Here is a 4278-nt window from a genome sequence, read left to right on the forward strand (position 1 = left end):
TTGAAAAAAAGCTTGTTCAGGTTTTCCAATTGTTGTTTACTGATTTCACTTCTGTATTTCAACACCAGGTGGAGACATTGACCACAGAGCACCACGCAACCTGTATGGTCGACCACACTGTCTCTCTTTAACACCACCAGCTGAAGAGAGTTTACTTCCAAACTGTCTTCCACATGCACTTGTCCATTCCCTTGTTTATTCTGAAGAAGGCCATTGAAGGCCGAAATATCAATATTTTAAACTTATCTTATAATACTACGTATTTTTAATGGTGAGATATAATATATATATATATATATATATACACATATATATATATATAAACATATATATAATAACGTCACCCGCAGGGCTGCCAGTATGGGAACCCTGACCGTTTTGGATGTTCCATTTTGCTGCTTGGCTTCAAACCCACTGGGGTTTTTTCTGCTCGGCTTCACGTCTTCGCTGCTTTGAGCATTTTGTAACTGGATTTGCTGACTTGTGTGACTGTCACCGACTGTCACCGATTGTCACCGACTGTCACCGACTGTCACCGACTGTCATAGACTGTCACCGACTGTCACCGACTGTCACCGACTGTCACCGACTATCATCGTCTGTCATCGTCTGTCACCGACTGTCATAGACTGTCACCGACTGTCTTTCCGCACTGCGTATCCTAAAAACAGCTCCGGTTCGGTTGTCTCGATTCACAATGTGAATAGCAGCGTACCAGTCGACACACACCACACACACACACACACACACACACACACACACACACACACACACACACACACACACACACACACACGAGAAGACGTAATGGATAGCTTCCAGTGCAGCGGGCGGAAAACATCATCCGTTTTGCATTAGTGCTCCCTGGATAGGTGCCAGTCCTCCAGGAGAACAAAGGAATGAGAGAAGAAGTTAATAAACATTGAATAGATAAATCAACCTCTCCCTCTTTCCGTCACTGAGCCTCAGCCACCCTGTCAGCACAGAGGAGGCCTTTCCTCGGGCCGTATGGCCACAGACAGACAGAGCATCACTGGTGTTGTGTACGACTGTGCGACATTAGGCTATACTTTGGGAGCCAAGCTTCTCAGTTAGCTTATTACTAGTTTGTTATCGTTGCACAAATGGACTCTAGCATAACCTTTTTTGGATAGGGGGCAGCATTTTCACATTTGGATGAGTAGGGTGCACAGAGTGAACTGCCTCCTACTCTGTCCCAGATGCTAATATAAGAATATTATTAGTAGTATTGGATAGAAAACACTCTGAAGTTTCTAAAACTGTCTGTGAGTATAACAAAACTCATATGGCAGGCAAAAACCTGAGAAAAAATCCAACCAGGAAGTGGGACATCTGAGGTTTGTAGTTTTTCAAAGCTTGGCCTACCGAATACACATTGAGATATGGATGAGGATGCACTTCCTAGGGCTTCCACTAGATGTCAACCGTCTTTAAAAACTGGTTTGAGGATTCTACTTTAAAGGAGGGGCTCATAAGATCTCTTTGAGTCAGTGGTCTGGCAGAGAGCCTTGGTCACATGACGCGCTCCCGACAGAGTTACATCTCGTTCCAGTGCTTTTCTGAAGACAAAGGAATTAGGGACATTATTGATCTTTTATGTTAAAAACATCATAACGATTGATTCCATACATCGTTTGACATGTTTCTAAAGGACTGTAATGGAACTTTTCGAGTTTTTGTCTGGATGAAGTGCCTGCGCCTCATGAAGATGGATTACTGGGCTGAACATGCTAACAAGTGGCTATTTGGACATAAATGATGGAACGTTATGGAACAAATCAGTAATTTATTCTAGAACTGGGATTCATGGGAGTGCCTTCTGATGAAGATCATCAAAGGTAAGTGAATATTTATGGTGTTGTTTCTAACTTTTGTTGATTCCAAAATGGCGGAGATTATGCTTTTTCTGTAACGTTTTTAAAAAATCTAACACAGCGGTTGGTTCTTAAGGGTCACATGATTTCCTAGAAAGTAAAAGGAAACCAAGGTAGTTTCTCAAAGTGCAGACTAACACAGATAGACACAATAAAACGGATGACATCCCACTGTGGATGTAATAGACTTTACAATGGGGGAATGTTTCCACTGCACAGCCTAACCTATGGATTGTGTCCCCATGAAATGGGATATCTCCTCAGTGACATTCACAGGACACAACTGTGTAGAGTTTACACAAATTCTAGCGTTTTAGCTGCAGGACTTTGTGAGAAATCAGTTCACTACACAGTCTATAGTGCATATTAAACATACAGATTGGACCGTACAGTCTAAACTAGAGATTGCGCATTCATGAAATGGGTATCAGCCTACTCAGTGACACTCACAGAACTATGTACAGTTTACACACATATTAGCATCTTAGCGCCTATTGTGCCCCTCCGCCCACTTCACTTCCCTTCATTGAATGGGGCTCTGTTGTTTCATCTCCCCCAAATGAAAAGCCCTATACGTATCGCCCAACTACAGTTTGGTATTTATAATGTTCTTGTTCCTGTTGAGGTCCTGACAGGGACTTGAATGATGTGAGTGACATTCTAAAGAGACATATGGATGATGTACTTTGTTTTAAAAGGTGCTTTTTGGTATGAATCATCTGAGGCCACTTACAACCTACTTAAAATGTGTGATATTTCCACTCCATCTCACCTGCTCATCCGGGAGGACTTTGTCCTGACTTCAGCACACTGCTTAAGGAAGTGAGTTTTTCTTTGTCGTAGACAACAAATTAAATCCAGATGCAGTTTGTTTTGTTGCATCTTGTTAGACCTCTTGAGGAATTCTTCTATTTCATTCTATTCTAGCATTCCAGGTGAAGCTGGTTGAGAGAATGTCAAGGGTGTGCAAAGCTGTCAAAGGCAAAGGGTGGCTACTTTAAGTGTTCTCATTTAAATGTGTATATCTGATAGTACACAATTAAATAAGAAGAAAAACTTGTTTAAAAAATCATAAATATCCATAATATGAAATAATAATATGAAGAAACAACAAGAACAACAACAAGAACAACCTAAGGAAAGGAAAGTTAGATCCAGCATTAACATGGAGGACAAACCTCATCCAAATCCTCTGCCCTTTCATACAATCGCCTCTATTACATAGAGTAGGATACACAACTGAGACTCAACTCATTCACTCAATTAAACTCTGCTCCTCCACCGCACTTACTTAACTCAACCACCAGAGGGCAACACAACCACATTGCATTTCTATGCAGGAGGGTTCATAGTGGGTACGTGCACCAGTCACGCAGGATGGCTAATCATGAGTGTTTGAAGTGTACCTTTGCCCTCATAGGCTATATGTCTTCTATCAGCGTGGTGGCTAGTGACAGAGCCACCATAACACTGATTATTAGGAACACGGGGAGACGTTTATCTGCTTCCCAAATGGCATCCTTTTCCATACAGGGATTCATTATATACTGGCCGTGGCAATGTTCCGGAATGATATGGTTATAATGGATAGTGACAACAAACCCCACATTCCATGTGACAACATTCTTATCAAAACATCATGATATGTAAATAATGTTATCTAATTTAAAAAGTGTTTTTACAGCAAAATGACAGTTAAATGTGCATGTTCTGTAAAACTAAAATATAAAATGTTTCCTTAAATTAAAGTACAGCTTTTTTCCAAAGTACAATCCACATGGGTACTAAAAAGCTGATTCACTATCATTTGATTGTAGTACCATTTACATTTAAGAATTTTTAAATCTAACTGCCTGTAGCTCAGACCTGAAGCAAGGATATGCATGTTGATACCATTTGAAAGGAAACATTTTTGAAGTTTGTGGAAATGTGAAATGAATGTAATAGAATATAACACATTAGATCTGGTAAAAGATAATACAAACAAAAACATTTTTTTCATCATCTCAGAAAGGCCATAAAATGATATGAGTCTAGGCGCAATTTAGATTTGCGCCACCAGATGGCAGCGGTATGTGTGCAAATGTTCAAGTACGTATGTATAGAGAACATACAAAAATGATATGGTAATAACAAAAATATTGTTCACAGACTACAAGGAATGTCATACATGCCCTTTCCCACCTGGAAAAAAAAGGAACACTTATGTGAGAATGCTGTTCATTGACTACTGCTCAGCGTTCAACACCATAGTGCCCTCAAAGCTCACCGTGCTGATCCTCAACACGTTTAAAAAAACAACAGAAATCAAGTTATTATAATGCCATTATACAATTATTCTCAACATTGATCTGCTCTGACCAATCAGAAAATGGATACACCA

The sequence above is a fragment of the Oncorhynchus tshawytscha genome, linkage group LG03 (assembly GCF_018296145.1).
Source record: "Oncorhynchus tshawytscha isolate Ot180627B linkage group LG03, Otsh_v2.0, whole genome shotgun sequence".
In the NCBI taxonomy this organism is placed as follows: Eukaryota; Metazoa; Chordata; class Actinopteri; order Salmoniformes; family Salmonidae; genus Oncorhynchus; species Oncorhynchus tshawytscha.